Source organism: Pezoporus occidentalis, unplaced genomic scaffold (assembly GCF_034315485.1).
Source record: "Pezoporus occidentalis ecotype Australia unplaced genomic scaffold, CSIRO_AGI_Poc_V1 ctg2, whole genome shotgun sequence".
Taxonomy (NCBI): Eukaryota; Metazoa; Chordata; class Aves; order Psittaciformes; family Psittacidae; genus Pezoporus; species Pezoporus occidentalis.
In genome coordinates, this window is record NW_026913855.1 from 17,518,625 (window position 1) to 17,540,270 (window position 21,646).

Here is a 21,646-nt window from a genome sequence, read left to right on the forward strand (position 1 = left end):
CTGGTATTCCAGGTTTCTGCTCAGCAGTGTTCTCTCCTTAAAAGACTGTGATCACTTTCTTGCTAAAATGTAACAGTCTTATTCTTGTACTGCTACAAAATTCCTGGGCCATATTCTGCTTTTCATCTTAGGAAAATAACTTTCTTTCAGAGAACATGTAGACTTCCTGGAAAATATATAAAATGTGTGTGTGCTGGGTTTTTTTCTGGAGTGAAATGGACATTTAATCCCAGAAGACGACTTTTTCCCTGGAAAGTAATTAATGACTAAAGACAAACTATTACAATAAAAGCTATTTTGAAATCTTAATTATAATGTTGATTATATTCAATTTACAGGCTTCTGGACATGACAAAATGAAGCCTGTAGGGTTTTTTAGGCACTGAAAATTAGATGTATGATTAGTCTGTTAGTGACATTATTAAAACAGCATTTCCTTTTCCTTACTGATCAGTGCTAAAAGCAGAAATTCATGCTTTCAGATATAGTTATGATCATAACATTTGTGATCCAGCATTTTTAATGTTAATTTGTCACTCAGTGCCACTGGAAAGAAACAACTTTCAATGGAGATTATTTTCTGGGCTGGAAAGTGTGTGTGGCTTTGTGCTTTATTATTTTTATAGGGTGGAGAAGTTTTCCTGGTCTGTTTCTGAAAGAAAAAAAAAAAAAAAGAAAATAATAAAAATGATCAAAGTGAAATGCTCTGACATTTTCCTGAGAAAAGACCACCCTACAGTTTGATAGGTTTTATGTTTTTCTGTTGCTTGATGATTGATGCTTCTCTGGCACACTGACGTGTGTCTCAGGAGTATAAAAGTGAAGGGAGGATGGTGCTAATATTACATATCATTTGAAAGGACATTGTGTAGTCATTTCAGCATGTTTTATTTTTGTGTCCATTGTTTACTGTGTTTTTCTGAAGCTTGGAAAGCTCTCATGTTCCACTGGGTGAATATTTTCCCTGCATGTTTCTCGTTGAGTTGAAACAACTTGCCTTGTTAGTTGCTCATCTATCATTTTTAAGTATTTCTTCTTTTCTCGCTAGAGCAGCAGTTTCTACTCCTACTGCCATAAGGCCTCTGAGGTATCGTTTAATGTATCTAAAGTGACTCTTCAGTGCTAGAAGCTATTTGGATGTGTTACAAAAAGTGAATGATTTTAGTATAACAAAGTTAAAGAAAATGAGGTATTGGATAAAAGTTTCAGAACCCTCCGTAATGGCTTACCAACTTGCACCATTAATGATTAAATGTACGTAAATACTAGAGAGCCTCTCAAAATACTACCCTGTGTCCTTCAAAACTTTGGCTTTATTCCTCTAAAGTTCAAATAGCATCAGATGTTGTTGGGAATACTCTGTGTATAAAAAATCATGGAAAAATGACCACCACAAGGACAAGAAACATAAACTGAAGATAAAGAATCACAAAATGTAGCAAACATGATCATCATACACATGATTTAGTGGTTTTATTTGTTGTAGGAACAGGTTTTTGGTACTAGTTGAGGTTTCCATTGTGCATTACAGGAATTTGTGCATCTTTGTATTAGATCAGAAAACAGGTTGACGTCTTCAGAAATCTGAGAACTGCTACTGGCTCTTTCAGACTTTTGTGAGCTTTCTCCTCCAACATCTCTCCTAACAGCACTAGTAAAAACTGCTCATTTTGTTGTAGATCTGTGTGGCTTTTTTGCTTATTCTAAGTGTCCATACTAGCCAATTTATGGGACAAACAGCAGTTCAGGTTTGTAATCCCAGTAATACAAATTTTATCAGAAAGCAACAGTTAGTAATGTTGATATTTGAGGTAATATTTGCTGTATTTTAGAGAGCATTAATGTTAAGCAGTATGTACGTCTGAAGAGGGTTTCTGAAGTTCTGCTGATTCCTTATCTCAGAAAGCTTATGGATATTCGTGGATATGGCTGAGGGATGAAATGGGCAGAGAAAAAAAAACAACATAGAAGGCTTAGCAGGGGCAGTGTGGAAGCAGAGCTGCATTAGCCAGCTTTAGTTTACTTGTATTAGTTTAGTTTTAGCGAAAGCAGGAGGGGATGAAGGTAAGTTCAAGTTAAGACTGTGTTTTGCTTTAGATCAAGGCATGAAGAGTCTACTAGCTATAATTGCTTCTAAATAAGCAGAAAAGGAAACCACCAGAGGGAGATGCAGGGTAAAAGTAAGGTCACTTTCCAAGTGAGTGATAAATTGAAAACAGTAATTAAAAAGGATGGGGGAAGGGAGAATGCCTGCTTAGAACTAGTTTAAAATCTGTCAGGGAGAAACCAACAAGTTATTCAGTGGCAACTTCTATTAATTAAACAATTTCATTATTTTTCTGAAGTTAGTGTGTTTCGATTGCATTTATTGATGATTATTCCCAAGTCTCTTGGGAAATGTATTATATTAACATCACTTCAATTTACAGAATATATCATTTGATAGTACTAACATCATGAATTTATAGGCCTGTTGAGGAACTCCACTACTCCACAAATCAGGTAAAACATTTCTGCACTGAATATTAACCTGAAGGGAAAAGATAGGCTTTGATTCGTAAGTCAGCAAAATTTCATAGACAGTTTTCATTATTCAGGCCAGAAATAATTTCAGAATATGTTATTTTTCTAATTGCTCTAAGATAGTATTACATTTTGGATGTTGAGAATACCAAGAAATACCTTTGCATTTGATATTCTTGGTATTCTACTTTCGTGTTCTTTAGTGCCATTTTAAATTTTCATAAATAAGCATCTATTCGAGATTTGTTGCCTTTTTTTTTTTTTTAAATTCTCTTTAGTTTTTGGCTTTTTGAAAGACAGGTGCACCATCTTCAGCATAGCACTGTACACCTAGGTTCTTTCTGTTCCCAGACTCAGCACCAAATTTATTTGGGTTTTTTTTTCTAACTTATTGTAAAAATGAGAGTTCACATTTTATGATCTGGATCATAATGTCTGTAAATTCTTTAGCAGAATTTAAAACTACTAGAATTGCATAAGGGTGCTGTCGGTCATCATGGGTATGTCCTTCTAATAGAAATAGTGTCCAGCTGTTTTCCTCTAACTAGGCATAAAAGTCACTGCCAATAAAGCGTTACTTGTCTATAGGCTCCGCTTATTTAAAGCAGAAATTATTGAACACCACTTCTTCAACTGGCTGATGTTGTGAGCTGTGAGGATGTTAAGGTTTGTGCCTTCTCAGTCAGTCTTCGTCTCCCTTGAAGTGGAAGATTTCTACCAGCAAGAGAACAAACCTACTTTTCAGTTTAATGCAAGTCAGTCATTTGGAAGCTTTATGTTGTCTATTAATTTTTGTAGATAATACAAAATCATGGCTTATTTCTCCAAAATTATATTTATATATGGCAATTGCAAGGAAGGAAAAGTTAGTAAGTATTTAGGCAATGTAACTTTTTTTGAGAAACGTAATTGGATCATTTCTGGCACTTCAGACTATTAATTGTTTCACAAACATCTTGAAAAGGGAATCATGTCTAAGTGATATTCTTTGATATTAAAAAATTTTGGTAATTCTGAACGTCAGGATGTTGATAGTTTTACCTTGATACTTACTTTTATCAGCTTGTAGAGAACTCATCCCAAATGAATGTAGGTAGATAGTTTTGTTGGCCCAGATTGTTAGGTTTAGATAAGAGAAAAGCAAGGCTCTTCTTCCAAAAAAGAAGACATTAAGCAGGAAAAAAAAGTTAACAAGGTAATGAAATAAGGAGTTGTATCTGTTGTAAAATTAATGAGTTTTCTGGATTTTCTTGTCAGCAATGTAAATTAAGCCACTGCTATCTAATATTGTAATCTGTTCTTGAAAGTAGTAATTTCCTAGTTCATGGACTTCTTTAAATATTTTGAATTAATTGCAGTGAAGATGATAAAAAACAGTTGCCCTTTTAAGTAGGAGCATCTCTATACATCTTAATTTTTATGATCTGCTTGATGTGTCTGAACAACTGCAGAACATTTTTCACTCTCTAGGGTCTACAGTAAATTCTGATTTAGTACTGTGAGCCTGAGACACCAGAATCAAAACCTTTGTTGTTCTGTGACTTTTGCCTTCCTCCTACACTGTCTCTTCTCAAATTTTTTGCATGTTCAGGGTTATTCTTTTTTATTCTTCTCCTTCTAAAGATTAATATGATTCCCTCCCTTTCTCCCTTCTTTTTTTTTTTTGACCAACAAGCCATCAATATGTGCTTGTGATCCAAACTGGAAAGAACAGACATTTCCAGTCATTCCATATTGGTCTGTATTGTATTAGAATCTACTGCTGCTTCTGGCTGAACTAAAATTCGATTTGAAGTGCTGTCTTGATTATCATGGGCCCTGTCACACATTTGTCTGTGTCCTGGCAACTGCTATCTATTAGTTCAATGTCATACATATGTGTACAAGCATATATGTTGTATATAGAGATATATGTGTAAGGTAACCAGGAATCATTTTCAAAGTATGTTTAGTAGGATTTGGATGGTGGTAGTGGTGATGTGGTATCTATGTCCTTCAACCAAGAATGATTCTAAACCATGTTTAGATCATCCACCTAGTTTCTAAGACTATGGTTTGCATACTGTATAGAAAATGTTGGGTGTAATAGTTTCAGTTCAGTGAGCTTTTTTTAAAAGCAGGTATGTATCTGTCCACAGAGAGTGTGAGGAAGAGTTTTGTGAATTTTTTGAGAAAATGAAATATACTGAGATTCAGAAGTGAATCTAAATTTTATAATGAATTATATATCTTGACAGTTGGGTTGGGAAGACTTGAGTTTGGCAATGCTTAAGTATCAGTTTGATTGGTAACTGCTTTAAAAAAATAAAATTCAGTTGCTTGGTTATAGAACATTAATGTTTTGAGTTTTAAAAATGAGAAAAAAAGCCTCTTATGATATTTTTAGGCAAGCAGGAATAAAAATAATAAAAAAATCACATCTGACATAACAATTTGTTATCCCCAAATTCATACATTTCAAAATTATTATTTTTTTTAATTTAAAAAGAAGTATATACAGATACTATAAAAGTTAGAACTGTAATTACAGAGCTTTACTACTCTATGTTTTTATTAGTATTTTCACAGAATTATCAGGTGCTGGGTTTGAGTTCTTTTCAAAACAATGCACTGTTGTGTCGCATAGACCTATGTAAGAGTGGACCCTAGTATTTGTGTCTTCATAGAGTTAAGCCTTATATAGATTTACATTTCTATTTAGAACTAAGTATTGTTTTCGTACACATTTTTTTGTCTTCTACCAAGGGTGTGATGTTTTCTACAATGAACCATTTTTTTTAGAGAAGCAAATATTCATTTGTTATTTACCAATAAACCAACATTCTCTTTTATACTGGAGTGGAAAAGTACATTCTGGTGTTTTGTACCAGTGATATATTTCAAAAAACTTACAAGGTGTAATTTTGTGGTGAAAACATACAATTATTTGTAATATTTGTGCTTTTATATTTAGGTGTTTCAGATATTATAAGGGGTCAAACATTGAATGTGGTAGTGTAAATATAAACTTACATCTTTTCCTGTATATTTGTGTGTATATATATATCTGTATATTAATATCAAACACAGGCACATGGAGCAGACAGTATACATTGCAAAGCTCATAGTGAATGTTTAAATTTGGAAATTTCATAAATTACATTCAGCTGCTTCTCCAGAAAGCCACAGCTGAATGTAGTGCAAATTTGAGGGAGGAGGGGAGAATGCTGGGTTGGGCTTTGCTGAAAGATTTGCTGATGCAGTTGTCCCAGTGTGTATTGGTTGAGGTGGTACATCAGCAAGCCTGCAAAGCATTTGCTAGGGTTTTAGTGTCATAAGATGTCTAGTGTTTTATCAAAATTGGGTCATTTAATTATGCAGCCTTTTGAGTCCTGACTTGAAATTTGGGCACAGATTTGTCTTCCCAGCTTTATTGTTGAAGCTCAGTGAAGATGCTGGGAGGAAGGCTGTACTGGCTTGCAAAGAAGCGATTCGAAACAAGAAAAGATTCTATATGTGTCTTCTCTACAGTTCACAAGCGTCTCTTGTGTGCCTGTGGAACACACAAGATTAGGAACATGCTCTGTAATAAGGCTGTTGTACAGGCTTACTATATCTTTAATAAGAGTATCATGAAATTTGCCTTCGCATTCCTGTCTGATTAATTTAGCTGAAGAGCAGAAGAAAAGTGTGTGGTTCTGCCTATGGTTTCTCTGCCATTGTTTACTGTGTATTATATTGTGTAATCCATCAGCCAACTTTAATTTCACAAGCTATTCATTGTGTTTAAACAGTGCATTTCTTATATTAAATATTTATGAAAGTCTTTGGGAAGAATACATTAAAATGGCAGATGGAGGTCGTTTCAAGCATTTCCTTGATTGAAGGTTTAGGACCCCTGTGAATTTGAAGTCTGCTTTCAAGGAAAGTTCATGATGTCTGATTATAACCCAGGCAGGCAAGAATTCCACCAATTCCCTGCACTGTGATTTCAAAAAGCAGTGGCTGCCTACAATCTTCATGCTTCAGCACCTTTAATTTTGAAATCATTTGCAAGTGCATCGAAGAATGGTGAACAAAAGCATTTACAGTAGTATTGCTTATTAATAATTCAGCAGACCTGCAACTTTTGCACATTAAGATTACTTTACTCATTGATTTTTAACTACTAAAGCTAAGTGGAAAATCTGGCTTTTGATGACAGTCCAGTTGAGACATGTACATTCAGACTCACACCAGTAACCTGAGGTTTTTGCTAGCCAGATGTAAGAGGAGCCAGGTGGAAGTGATGTTGTTACATCAGGCAGGTGAGGTATCTCAGGTCCTCAAAGGCTAGGGCAGATGGTGGTGGCTACTGCCTTGCCAGGGCTAGCTGACCTTACTGCTTCATATTGCTACTTCTCCAAAATATGCCATGAGCTTCTCTACTGATGTGCAAAGGCTGATTTGCAAACACATTTAATTTTTAGTACTTGTGAATTTGACTGGTTTATCAAGTACGGTAGCTGATGATTTCAATTCATATGACTCGGTATCAAAAGAAAACTTGTATATAATTTTCCTTGGGGCTTGGGGTCTTTGATAATGGGCTATTTCCAGTGATGATTGCAAACCAGAACCTAGCTTTTTTTCTTTCTAGAAGCTTGTACTCCAACCACTTTTATTACTCTCATGAAAACATTTTCAATCCCTACATGCATGAGAAAATAAATCTAAGATGATATGTTTTTTAGAAATAAAAATGTAATGTAAGAGACATGGTCTTCATATTTAGGAAAACTGCAGTAAGTAAAGTTTTACCATCTAGGGGAAACTACCCTTAGCTTTGCCTTCTTGCTAGAATAACTCCATTGTTTTCCCATTGTAAAGTATGTTTATATTTTTTTCCTGTCACTTGAACTTTCTGACATTTTCCATTTAAACTATATTTATGCTTTTGTTATTCATAAATTCTGAAAAGTTCAAGTATAAAGAAAAGAGTTTTGTCATTATGCATTACCTTACAAAAATGTACACTCTGTGTAACAGGGTTTCTTTTACATATTGTGAGTATTGTACCCATCACTTCATGGGCTGATAAAAAGATAAATTTCTTAATGCAGAAATTCTATCAGAGCAAAAAGCAGGCAACCACAGCAAAGATAACTGTATGCAAAACGCAAGCAAATGAATCAACCCTTATGGGGTTTATACAGACAAATTAGCTATACTTATTACTTCTGCAACTATAGATTTGGTTTCATTTTTTTTAATTATTCTGTCATTCTCTGGCCATGTGAATCATAATAAAAGCTGTCTACTCTGTACAGGTTGGGTGGCTTAATCATATCTCTTGACCTTAACTAACACTGGTACTTATGATGGAGGCTATTATTATCCCCTGATAACAGGGCAGTTTTTGAGTCAGTTGTACTCCCTTAGAAATTCTTAAGATTTGATTCAAATTTAGAAATCTAATACATTTATCTGAAGGTATATATATATATATATATATACATACTAGATTGACAGTTTTGCCTATCAACTAAGAACTTGTGTTTTTTCTTTGAATTTATTTTGGGTACTTTGAAACTTCCTGAACAAGTGGATCTTAAAGTTAGGTCTGAATTCAAACCTAAGAAAATAATTTCCATAGCAAATTGAAGGAGAAATTTCGTATGCATGAAACTTCAACTGTAATTCTAGCATTGTTTTGCCATGTTGCTGTAATATATTCACTGTAAAAACTAGAAGCTGTGTAAATAAGTGAGTGGCAGTTGCCCCAGGCATAAATTTTTACTGATGCAATGAGATAAAAGTAATTAAGAAACATGTAGACTGATGGGTAATTAAATCCATGGGAAGCATTTTGTAACTAATTACTACATTCTAATCACAGATTGCTTTCTATTTGTCAAGGTAAGTGTATATAATTACACAGTTCCCATTTTTCTTTCATCTAAAATCACCCAGTTGGGTGGGTATTTTTTAAGCAAACCCACACCTCTTAGGTTTTGTCAGTTGTTTTTCCTTGGAATAAAACAAAGTAGTGGTCATCTTACTACCTGAATCTAGGTGGCACAGCTTTCTCAACTTACCATTGGTGCTCTCTGCCATGCTTGCATCATGGTATGCTGCACCGTATTACTGGTTTTGCATGTTCTCACTCTGTTTAGATGCCTAATGACATTCTGATACACATCACCAACATTTAAGCATCTTAACTGCACATCTTTCTATGCCTCAGCTTTTCAAGTGCAAATATTTTAATAACTGAAATAGAAATATTTCTTTTTATTAGAAAGACTGATGTAGTTTAGATGGGGCATTGTTAGTATGTGCTTAGATAGAGCTCACCTATTCACCTTTGGTTTTTCCTAATGTGACACTTTAGTTTGACATTAAGTTGGTTTATGTTTTCAGCCTGATAAACTGTAGCCTAACTATACTCGATTTTGCCTTAGAATACAGGGTTCAGCAGTGTGTCTTATGTAAGCCCAGTTATTCATAGAATCATACAAACATAGAATAGTTAGGGTTGGAAAGGACCTTAAGATCATCTAGTTCCAACCCCTGTGCCATGGACAGCGACACCTCACACTAAACCATGCCACCAAGAGCTCTGTCCAACCTGGCCTTGAACAGCACCAGGGATGGAGCATTCACAGCCTCCCTGGGCAACCCATTCCAGTGCCTCACCACCCTTACAGTAAAGAAGTTCTTCCTTATATCCAATATAAGCTTCCTTTAAGTTTGAACCCATTACCCCTTATCCTGTCACTACAGTCCCTAATGAATAGTCCCTCCCCAGCATCCCTATAGGCCTGCTTCAGATCCTGGAAGGCTGCTATGAGGTCTCCACACAGCCTTCTCTTCTCCAGGGTGAACAGCCCCCACTTCCTCAGCCTGTCTTCATACAGGAGGTGCTTCAGCCCCTTGATCATCCTCATGGCCCTCCTCTGGACTTGTTCCAACAGTTCCATGTCCTTTTTATGCTGAGGACACCAGAACTGCACACAGTACTCCAGGTGAGGTCTCAGGAGAGCAGAGTAGAGGGGCAGGATCACCTCCTTCGACCTGCTGGTCACGCTTCTTCTGATGCAGCCCAGGATACAGTTGGCTTTCTGGGCTGCAAGTGCACACTGTCAGTTTATGATGTTTATCATCAACCAGCACCCCCAAGTCCTTCTCTGCAGGGCTGCTCTGAATCTCTTCCCTGCCCAACCTGCAGCTGTGCCTGGGATTGCTCCAACCCAGGTGTATTTTTTGCATCCAGACAAAAGCATGGAATAGCTAAGATTTGATAATTGTAGCCATTTTTGGAATTGCTATTCAGTACACTGTCTTTTATTAAAATCATGGGTTCCTCTGTAATCAGCTCACTTGGCTTTTTGTCCTGCCTTGTTTACACCTTGACAAATGACTGAAGTAGGTAATATGAGTAAGTATTGCTCTATTGCGCCAAGGAATGTCCATGAATATGCAGAAAGCTTGTTCTACTTTTCTCCAGTGATGGTCAGTACTAGAGATGTTTTGGGAACAATGAAAGAAGTGAGGTGGCTCAAGGTGAGGCCTAACTTAAGCCTTGCATGGTCTCCTAGCTTTTAGGGCCCTCCCATGCTAGAGGTTACAGCCTCAAAAATCATGTTTAATAGCCTCCTCTTTCATAAATTTGCCTATGGACTCTTGCGGTTCCAATCTCTGCCGCAGCTTGTAGTAGTGAGTTTCATAGTTTCTGTAGTCAATGTTCATGTACTGCGTGAAAGCTTTTTATTTAAGGCTACTGCCTGAGAGACTCACTGTTTGAATTATTGTTTGATTCCTGAATAGTGAAAAACAGCACATAGTCAATTTCCTGATCATCTTCAAGTTCATGGTTTTGTATATCTTTGTTGTATTCATGTTCACCTCTGTCCATCTTGAATTGAGCTGTGGAATATTTAGTCAGTTTTCTTCTGTCAGTTTTATTACAGTTGTCTTTATGACAACTGTTATGAAAGAATGTCATGATGAAATTCAGAATTTTGGAATAGAAGGATGTGTGAAAAGGCATGGCATTGGCTTCTCCTTGGTTCTGTATTCTCTCGTTATTCAGTGCTAACATCCTGCTAACTTTTTTTTTTTTTGATTGGTGCTAATTAGTCAGATAATGCTTTCAAAAATCTAGAGAAAAACTTTTCTCCCTTATATCCAGACTGGAATTCATCATTGTGGCCCCTGCGTTTTCATTGTTGGTGTTTTTTTTTTGGTGGGGTTGTTTTTTCTTTTAATGGCACATTGTTTTGTGTTTCTCTGCATATCATTGGTTATATTATTATAACCATTCAGTATACTTTCTGCAAGTTGTTACAGTGGATTTAGTTTTGACTTCCTACGGATAATTGTATGTCACCACAAATTTTCTGGTGTTCCTATGCCATGCTTTTGTCAGATTATTTGCTGTTGAATACCTGAATTCTAGTATAAATAACTTCTCTGTATTGTAAAAACTAGTAAATTATTCCTAACAGTCGCCTCCTATCTGCAGCAATCCGGAAGAGGCACCAGTTCCTCTAACTTATGAGATACTGCTTTCTCTAAAAGCTTTTGGTGAAGGAATTTGAGAAGAGTTTGGTAATCCATATGTACTATTTTGTCTACGTGTTGACTGACGTTTGAAAAAAGAGTATTAAGAAATATGTGAATTCACGCAGATACAAGAAATGTGAATTCACACATTATCACTATGATAATGGTACCAGAATAAAACATAAGACTCACCTATATCTAACATACAGTTTTAGGCTCAAAGATATTTAATATTTTATGGTTTAAATTCTTCATGGTATTTTTAATACTTAGTTTTAAATAGTTTAAATGTGTAATGGATGCAGTCTATATGCAAAATGTTTTTGCAGCATATCAATTATTAAAACAAACCACTCAAACTCAGAAGGGCTTGTGCTTTTACATCAGAAAAAGGGAAGTTCAATATCATTCACATCCTCTGGCATAGCGCAGGTCTTTTCATTTTTTTTTTTTATTTTTCTTTTTTAACCTGCATGTACCTATGTTATCTGCAGCAGTTTCCATTGGTCAGTGTCACCACTGTCGCATGTGTCACATGCTCTTCCTTCCAACTACGTTTTCTGATTCCACTGCTTATTGAGCAGCCACAGAGAAAGCCACTTCAGAATGCTGTTTTTCAACAGAAAACTAATAAAAAAGAGGGAAAAAGGAAAAAAAAAAAAAAGCTTGACTTCTCAGCTTGCTTTGGTTTTGTTCAAAGGTAAGGCAAGGGACATATGCAGCAGATAGAAGAGTCGGACCATTGTAGATCAAATATAGATCCTGTTAAGCTTCTTGTAGGTTAGGACCCTTAGAAACAAAAGAAGGGCTTGGAAGATGGAGAACAGACTTTGTGATGCAAGTGGACTTGATAGTGAGGCTTTGTCTGTAGAGAAGTGTTGGTGGTTGGTGAAGAGGTGTCTACGAAGACCTGTCTTTTGGTACTGTGAATCAGTACTGTGAATCAGTACTGAAGTTTGTGTCATAATTTCAGTCTATAATGGTGGCTTAGAAGGAAGGGGTGAAGGAGAAACCTCTCATGAAATAACTACTCCAGACAAATGTGACTGTTGAGAACTATCATGTATAAGCTTTTCCAGTATCAAACTGACTTAAGAGTGTGGTTTTTAGAAAAGATGTATTGGGTTGATGTTTATAGAGAACCTGGTGCTGTGGAGACTCATTAATTCTTACCATGTTAGAAGTAATTATGATAAGAAGAAAACTTACCCACTGACTCTTTAGTTAAAGAAACAAAACCGAGATGAAGTGCACTCTTTCAAAAATCACTTTATTTTCTTGTTTCTTGAATGCATTCATTATTTGAAATAAAAAGTGTATCTCCAATGGGTGACATACCCATGGAGTGTTTGCAATTTAGAAGAGAGCTAATTAAGTGCTCTTCGTAGCATAAGATGAATGTTACTTACTGAGATTGTTCAGGCATCAACAAATAATGTGAATGTTACAGAGTGTGATGTGACTCTTTCTAAAGAGCCATTTTAAAAGAAATTAAGTATGGCCACACTACAAGCACAGCTATGCTTGTAGCTCACATAAGCATACACAGTGTAGCTTGAAATTAGCCACCTATTTTGTTAGTAGTCATAACTTCAGGTCACCCGAGTATTTGTCAAGGTTATCTAACAGGTTTCTGCTGAGTTCTGTGCTATTAGTATTATTTCTATAAATAAGTGCCTGGGATAGCTACTTCAAGGTATCTTATTTTTACATACCCAAGTAAAAGCAGTATTTGTTCCTTTAAATTAACACTTTCTTTAGAGCTTGATGCAGGCAGCAAACTGGTGATGTATAAGCCATCAAAAGCCTTTCAGGTTTTTCATCGCCTCTAAATTGGACTCTATTCAAGTTATTCCTGGGTCTGAGATGAAATACGTTATTGCTATTACATGGAGTCATCCAGTCCCTCATATTTCATAAATCTGACTGCAAGAAATTAATCCAGTAGTTAGAACTATAGTGAAGTCGTTCATATTTTCTCCCCATGATTTAACAATGCTAATTTCCTCATCCTGACTGTTCTGAAGTTATGTAGAAATAACAGTGCTTTAATATATGTTATGAAATTGAAACATACATTTTGAGTAATGACATTGGAATGCTTTGGATTAGAAACTGGTGGCCTTTGCTCTTCTGAAGATCAGATGCCTAAGTAAATTACTGCTTTCCTATGGAATAGAGAGGCAGGGATTAACACTTTGAGATGGACTCTACAAGCCCCACCGAATGTCAGTACAGTAAAAATAGTTTCAACTATTATTTCAGGGTACATTTTTCCTGCATGGTCAAGTTCAGTCCTTATAGCTCATGTAAACTTACTGTTCTATACTAAGAATTCTCTGGAAACTTTGCACTCCATTTTATTTTATAATACCTGTATCTTGAAATACCAGTGCACTTGTATTGATTAGATTATGACTTTATTAGGAAATTAAAGCTTTAAACAAAACTAAAATGTATCATTTTGCTTCTCTTTACAGTTTAAGGTGGGCTGAGTAACAAGATGCTTGCCCTGGTTCTTTTCCTGACAGATATTTAGGTGGTCCTGTATGTTCCTGGTTTTCCTATAAAATAATTTGAGCTGCAAAAAATTTTTTACTGGCAGTCTGCATCTTGGCTAATTGGCGTTGAGGATGTCACTAGTCAGGTCTGAGCAACCTCCCACTGCTGGTTTCCCAAGTTACAAATCAGAATTAGCTGCTGACAGCCAGCCAAATAACTTCAGCAAATACTTAGGACAATGGGCACTGAAAGGCACCAAGTCTGTGAAGTTAGTCAGTGGTTTATAGACACTGAAGCATTCCTGAGGATCTCTTAAGCTGAGCCACATGGTGCTCAGCTAGGAAGTTGATTGATAGTTCCACACACACACACAAAAAAAAAAGTTTATGAAAGAATGCTTTTCTTACAGATTATCCTGCATTAATATATATCTGAGGTGCCTGGCAATGTTTCAGCAACTGGATGTTTGCCAAGACTTGACACTCATGCAAGACACAATACAGTTTGCGTCTAGCAGCACAGAGCTTTTTGTTTTATGATCCTGTTTTTAACAAGGCAGATACTTTCATATGAATTGTCTGTAAATCAATAACATTTTTGCATTGTAATCATTACATGCCTCTGGGCCAAAGTAGAGTCCATTTTTTGCAAGTTTTTGCTTCTTATCCAGCGTTTCAGTCTTACGATATCATGCCATTTCAGTGATTGGAATAAACACAAAAGGTACCAGAAGCTCTTGTGTGAAGTTGAAGAGGAATTGCAGACTCCATACAAAATGTATTAACCAGGTTCCTTGATCATATATCCTTGAAAATAAGCTCAGAAATGTTTAAATACCTTTCTAAAGTAAAAGTCAGTGTTCTAGGATATTAGTGGGAGCTAGAAGTGTGAATCCATTTGTAGATCTGTCTCTAATCATTTCGGTGTACTTGAGGAAAGTTTGATATTAGAAGTCCTTATTGGACTTATTTACAAGTGAATTTCATGAGTTCTTTTGTGTAATTTATGTTGTTAATTTCATATATTTTGTGTGCTGTTCTATAAAGGGAAAAGAAAGCATTAATAGCAGTGGGGAGAATTATTAAACCCTTCCTCTCCATCTGGGAAAGCAGCAAAACTTAGTCATTCTCAAACTGTGGCACAAAAATTGCTCAGGCTATGATTACCTTATGTTAAATTTATAATTAAGGACTGCAAAAACTAAATTATTTTACTTTGAACTTTAATGTGCATCCAGCTTTCCTAGCATCGCTAGTGAAATGTTTTTTTTTTAAGCCAAAAGTCCTTGTATGATTCAAAATGATTGAAAAGATGTGTGTGCTTTCTTTTATGAGAGAGGCTTTAACAAACCATCATTGAGGCTGAATTATTTCTCATTACTAGCAGAGGGTGGCTCATTTAAATTTGGTTTAAGGTCATTGGTAGGGCAGGTTGAAGGGGAGGAAAGAGAGGAGATATGCATTGTGGTTAAATGTGTTGGAACAGCCCTGCAAAATAAAATGGAGACTGTCAGATAGTCTCAATATTTGTTCTGTCATGCATAGAAACCTACACAGAGAGAATATGCAGAAAAACTATTGCTCCAGTGGCTTCCATTCAAGCATATGGTATGATAAATTGCTTGCACCATTAGTGATAAAGAATATTAACAACCTGAAGACAGAGAATCATTTAACTGTCCCATACCATTGATTATTGTCACATACCATTCTTCAGGTGTAAGTAGAGGTAAACTAAAGTAGTTAGAGGAGTAACCGTAATTATAAATTGCAAATTCTTGTGAGTCTGTACTTTTACTTATGTGGTGCTTACACTATTTATTTGAAGACCTATTCTTTCATGATGTGATAAAGCCTGCTTTCTTAAAGTTTAAATCATTCTTAAAAGTCATTCTCTTCCACCAGTATGAACCCCACATCCTTCCTTATGGAGCCTGTGGTATGGAGGAGATGTAGCTAACCCAGCCTGGTGGCTGCAGGCAAATAATCTCAGTAGTTGCAGAGTCTTGCCTGCCTTCTAAGTGGGACACCCTTTTGGGCCACGCATCTCCTGGTGGTTATTAAAGTTCATAAAACTTGTGGGGACTTACTGTTGTTGAGATTTATAGTTTTCTGTCAAATTTGGTAGAAATTAGCCAGTGAATTCAAAAGTTACCGGGATAGAATGATACATGCATAGCAGTGACATGCAAGCCTTGTTTTCTTAGGTATGCAGATTAAAGATATAATTGTTAAATATAAGCTTCAGGAATCCAAGGCCATCTGCTGTTCTCTTGTGAGGCCTCACTTGAAGTATTGTGTACATTTCTGGTGTCCTCAACATAAAAAGGAGGGCCAAGTCCAGAGGAGGGCCATGAGGATGATCAGGGGACTGGAGCACCTCTCATATGAAGATAGGCTGAGAAAGTTGGGGCTGTTCAGCCTGGAGAAGAGAAGGCTGTGTGGAGACCTCATAGCAGCCTTCCAGTATCTGAAGGGGGCCTATAGGGATGCTGGGGATGGACTATTCATTGGGGACTGTAGCGACAGGACAAGGGGTAACGGGTTAAAACTTAAACAAGAGAAGTTTAGATTGGATATAAGGAAGAACTTCTTTACTGTAAGGGTGGTGAGGAACTGGACTGGGTTGCCCAGGGAGGCTGTGAATTCTCCATCACTGGTGGTGTTCAAGGCCAGGTTGGATGAAGCCTTGGGTGGCATGGTTTAGTGTGAGGTGACCCTGCCCATGGCAGGGGGGTTGGAACTAGATGATCTTAAGGTCCTTTCCAATCCTAACTATCCTATGATTCTGTGATTCTCTGAATAGCGAATTAACAGTGTCAGGATGTAGTAACTCAATTCTTAGTAAATGCAAACCATGAGTTGTTTTAAAAAATAGAAGCTCAAACTTATCCATTCTTCTGTATTCCTCCAAACCAGTGTGATTGATTTAAATCTAATGTTTCATAGTTAGGAGTGACATCAAAACCCTGGTTGGAATAGTAACTCTGAATCTAAATAGATGAAGGAAAAATTCACTTTAATCCCAAAATGACTCAATATTTTCTTCAACTGGAGGAAAGAAATGTATTTTTCCTGAAAATTTTCTTTTAAGAGGTTTCAGTTTATTTTTGTGTGCCAGTCTGTAGTTATTCTGTGTGGTATTATGCAGCACAGTCTGTTTTGCTCTTCTCTCTGATTTCTGTTTGCGTTCATTTGTTCACTCTTCCTTTCTTTCCCATGGCTGAGCCTCAAACAGTATTTGAGCTGAGATACTGCACATAGGTCTAGAGGTTCTCTGTAGGGTTCAAGGAAGTGTTTTCATTCTGTGTGTAATTTTGGGGTTTATGCCTACATGGCTCGTGCATTCTGTGATCCTTATTTCAAATTTACAGCATCCTTATAGTTTTCCTTTCAGGCATAATGTTGAAATAGGTAATTGCTTTTCTTTCCCCCCCTTTTTTTTTTTCCTTTGTTTTCTTTGTTATACAGGCTGGAGATAGGAGAGAGGGAATACTAGAAAGGAATCTTTCTTAAAATATGGTAAACTGGAAAAGCCACTTTATTCCCATCTCTATTAACCAACAGTTACCTTCCTAGAAAAAAAATAAAAAAGTATTTAGCATGTTCTAAGGTGCAGCCAAGCTGAAGTTATTGTTGTGTAGAGACAAAAAGATCCCTTAATATGGCTTTAAGAGTCACTATAAACCTTTATTAGATTATTTGGAAATTAGAGCACATGACCCAGGGCTAAAGCTCATGTTGTTAAAAAGGAATTAGTGGTGTCAAAACATGCTATATAAGAGGTGACACTTCTTCCATTTCTAAAACAGAGGAAGAACGGACATTTCTTTAGGTTTCTTCTTGTTTCTAGCATTGTGAAAGCTTGGTTCAATATGTGGAAGTGACAAATGTATATGCATATATACATATATGTATATACAGCATTTTTCCTCTGCAGCAGTGCAGAGTATGCAATAGTGTATGGTGGGATTGGACCTACATGGTCTTTAAGGTCCCTTCCAACCCAAACCATTCTGTGATTCTATAGTATACAGTTTTACTTTTTTAGTCATGCTTTGGGTTATATATTTGGTGACTTTGTAGTACATTGTATGTATTCTATTTCTTTATCCAACTTAGTGATACATATTTTGGCATTTTTAGTAAAACTGCTGTATAAAATATTCCATCTATCATTATCAGAAAACGCAAACATATTCAAAGTGTACTCCTTTAACTATTGAATCATATTTCTTTTAGAAAAATGAGAAACATTTTTGAATAGCATTTGTGTTTGATTTGTGATTCCTGTAGAAACTTTAGGTTGGAATTCAACTCTTAAAGAAAATGGTTAAGTTCCTCTAAAGATAATTTATGTGTGGAATTCTGAAGCTATGCATCAGTTGTAGATTTCTGTGACTTGATTGCAGTGCTACTATTAAGTGGATGAGTCATAGATATACTGTGCTATTGTAATGTTGAAATGCTGAAGATTTTTAATTTTAGTAATTTTAGTAAATTATAGTAAATTGTAAATTTAGTAAATTGTAGTAAAAATAGTAAGGACAACAAAAGAAAAACTTCAATCAGTACTTCTGACTCCTTGGCCTGAACTTACTTACCATGTCTTGTTTTCCTAGTATCACTGCCAGTTGCAGTGATAATTCAATGATTTTGTTCAATTTAATTTCATAATTAATACCATATCAAATATGAGTAACAGCAGTAAGAGAATTCCCAAGACTTTCATGCTCATTCAGAAGACATACCTGGTTGGTATGCTAGTCAAAGAATTTTTCTTTTTATGCTTGGCTTGTGAAGATTTTATGTAAGAATGACTGAACTGCTGCTGCCTGAAAGACGTTTTCTCCAAACTGATTTTCTTGTGCCCCTTGAAACATCTAGCAAGCAGCGGTCATTGGCAAGAGTGCCATCCCAGACAAATTGCACCACTCACCCTAACTGCTCTGGTGTTTTGTGTGTTTTCATCCCAGTGATGTATTCCTGTAGCTCATATGCAGGCACCACAGTCAGGCTTTGGAACCCTTCCTTCCCTCCCTGTTCTTTCTACACTGGTATTTTGACATGACTGTTGCAGGTGGTATGAGTGTCCTAAAACTGATTTGGAAAGTACTCCTGGTGGAAAAGCCATCTCCAGAAACAAAAGAACAAGTAATAACAGCTTTATTCTCAACCATTAAAGTGGCTGCACAAAGAAATAGTATTTGAAATGAAATTGACTGGTTTGAAGGGGAATGTGATCTCTTAGTGTTAGGGATAACTCATCAAAGTAGTGTATTTTTTTTTCTGTAATGGTTTCCTTAATGATGGCTTTCTAACAGTTAATGCAGCAGAGCAGCTGTTGTAAGATTTGTGAAGTTCAATGTATTTTATATTTTTTTTCCTCTAATTACATCACTGGGTTATGTCTTTCAGAGTTAAATGTAGGATGTAGAGGTGTTGGTAATAGGCTAAGGAATACATTACAGGAAAATTTTAAATTAAGACAAAGGTAAACCTGTGTAATACCTGTAGACTTCTACCAAGTGTTTAAAGTATTTAACAAATAGGGATATTATTAAATTATATTTATTTTTGTAGGGGGTTTATTTTTTTTTTTTTTTGGCGGGGGGGTGTTTGTTTGTTGTGTTTTGTGGGTTTTTTTTTCCTAGTCTCATCAATAGTAGAATCATCTACTTGGTGCGATTTTTATAGATGGAATAATAAACTGTTTTTCTGAGTTACTTGTCTCTTGTTTGAATTCTAGTTTTGGAACATCCAGTGATTGCATTTTAAATATTCTAGTGCTAAAGATTCCCAAATAAAAACTCATATCACTTAATTTTTATTTAATTCTTATTCCTATATTGACATAAAAGTCCATCAAAATATAAATTATCGTTTAGAACGTGACCTTAATGGGCATTAATCTGTATGGGAAAAATACATTAATATCCTTCAAAACCCTTGAATGATTTCACTTTGACCTCACTGTGAATATCTCCAACAGATTTTAATTGCATTGTAATTATGATATATTTTGGTGGTGTATAACCAAATACTTTAAATAAATTTAGATTAAGGTGATTACACATCAAAGAGGCTCTGGGTACTCTGTGAGAATTCAGTAGATAAATGACTTCATGATTTAGCATTAGGGAAACTGTATTAATAGTGCTATACAAGCATTCTTCGTTTTAATCAAGTTTACCCACGTAAGGTTGTAGAGAAAATACCATCCATTTGAGAAATTATTTTAACTAATACTGAACAGTAAAGGAAGATTTTGACAGAAATTAAGGAATGATGTTATTTCTATCTGTAGACTTATTTTTATTGTGTTTTTCTGATTTTTTTTTTATTTTTTTTTTTTTAAGAAAGAAAGACACCACCTTAGTTTTGTGATAGCTTAAGTGACTTGCTGGTGAACTGCTTTAGTTTATAGTCAGGTGCAGCAACAAGTTGACATACTCACAGGCCATATCATTCTTAATGAATGAATGCTGTTAATCTATGCTATCATGAGGAGGTAACTTCAAATAAGGGTTGTTATCCTCAGGAACTGTATTTGCACAATACCCTTCTGTATTGCTGGCTTATGGAACTGGGCTCCCATAAGTACATTCTGTGTTTAGCTGACTGCTTTGCCTTATACATGCTGTTTTTCCTGCTTTCTTTTATTCCGTGATATAGCTGCTGGCCAGATTCTTCAGCTATTTGCTTATTTAATGCAAAGAATAATTGTAAGTAAAATAATGCCTTAGAATGCAATACTTTAATATAAGATTACTGTGATATATGTAAGAATTGCGGAAAGCCACAGCAAAACAAACGTTTACTAAAGTATTTCTATATTACTATATTATTGTATTTCTATATTGCTATTATTTTTATATTGTTTACATTACTATAGCTTGGTTTATAATTTAATTTGAAACAAAAAATTTGACATCTTTATATTTGTCGCATACAATAGCAATTTCTTCTTAATTCTGTGGAGTGTGTGATCAGAACAGGTCATTCTAAAAGACATCACCCCTAATTCTGGGATATGTAGCAAAGCAGAGATTAGTCATTCTTGTTAGGTTTTCAGTCAAAGCAGGCGTAAGCTATCTTCTTGCATTGATTACGTTATATAATTTCAACATTTTAGTGTATACCAAATTATTTCCAAATAATTTTTAGGTAACTTTTTTTTTTTGGCATCTTTAAATACCCAGAATGTGTTTTCTATCTACACTTGCTGTTCATCTATTAAAAAAGAAAAAACCAGAGATCAGAGACATTGGGTGAAATAGGACTGCAGGATTCAGCTCTGGAAAATGAAAATTGGGCAGGAGATTGCAGGATGAGATTCCATGACAAGTATCTCTAACACACCCTGGTAGCTTGTGTGGTCTGCTGTTGTAGAATTTTTAAGTTTGTCTCTGAAGTTAGATTCAGAGAGTTATTTTGCTTGGCTACAAATATTTTTAATGATTGAAACTTGGTATGCCATGTAACTTCCCAAAAGCTAATCAGTTTCCATGAAAACATGTTGTTTAGATTAATCCAAACTCATTAGTGCTACAGAGATGGATACTCAGTAAAAAGCCTCCATTAATTAGCACTGCATCCTGTAATATGCCTACAGCTCATGGCCATTTCCTTGAATTTGTGCAGTGTGTGACCCTTTGCATCTGACACTTCATCTACAGCAGACTGATAGCCCATGTTTTGGTTTTAAAACAGTGAGCGTATGGTACAATGTGGCACATTACTCTCTTTTTCCCAATGAATTCGTAGCTCATAAACAAGATTTCTTATATGCCTCATTTTAAAGTCATAGTTCAAAGCAGATTTCTCATTTGTGTTTTGACAATAGGCATAGAAATAATAGGTTTTAGTTCTTCATGTTTAAGTTTATGGAAAATTTGCTCTTTCTCTTTTCAGTAAAGAGTATTTCTGCAGGGTGCTAAAGTGACCCTTCTGGTGGAGGGTTGAGTATTCTCTCTCTCCTTATAGTACAAGAACAACATGAGCATATCAATAGTTCACAAATTGTATCTGATGCGTAGAGCTGAGAACAGTAATTCCACGCTTCAGGGACTTGCCTATGCATCTGTATGCTGTGT

The 21,646-nt window shown here is 35.7% G+C and overlaps 1 protein-coding gene across 3 annotated transcripts in view; it reads left to right on the forward strand.

Moving 5' to 3' along the window:
* The window catches only part of CDKAL1 (CDK5 regulatory subunit associated protein 1 like 1), a 392,748-nt gene that overhangs the window by 204,664 nt on the left and 166,438 nt on the right, over window positions 1–21,646 (forward strand). The window lies entirely within an intron of this gene.